Consider the following 225-nt stretch of genomic DNA (forward strand, 5'->3'; position numbering starts at 1 on the left):
GCCACACAACTGGGCAATGCAATGCCAGTTACCATACAGATTCATAGATTGTAAGGCCAGAAAGGACCTTGGAAGATCATCTGGTTCCGCTCACTGGAGCAGGAAAGATAACTGGGGGTCAGGTAATCCTAGCAAGGTGACTGTCTGGTGTCCTCTTGAAGGTTTCCTGGGTAGGTGATTGCACCAGCTCTGGAGGGAGTTTATTCCATAGTCTGGATACTTTGA

Source organism: Gavialis gangeticus, unplaced genomic scaffold (genome assembly GCF_001723915.1).
Source record: "Gavialis gangeticus isolate Ggan-Ray unplaced genomic scaffold, GavGan_comp1, whole genome shotgun sequence".
NCBI lineage: Eukaryota > Metazoa > Chordata > Crocodylia > Gavialidae > Gavialis > Gavialis gangeticus.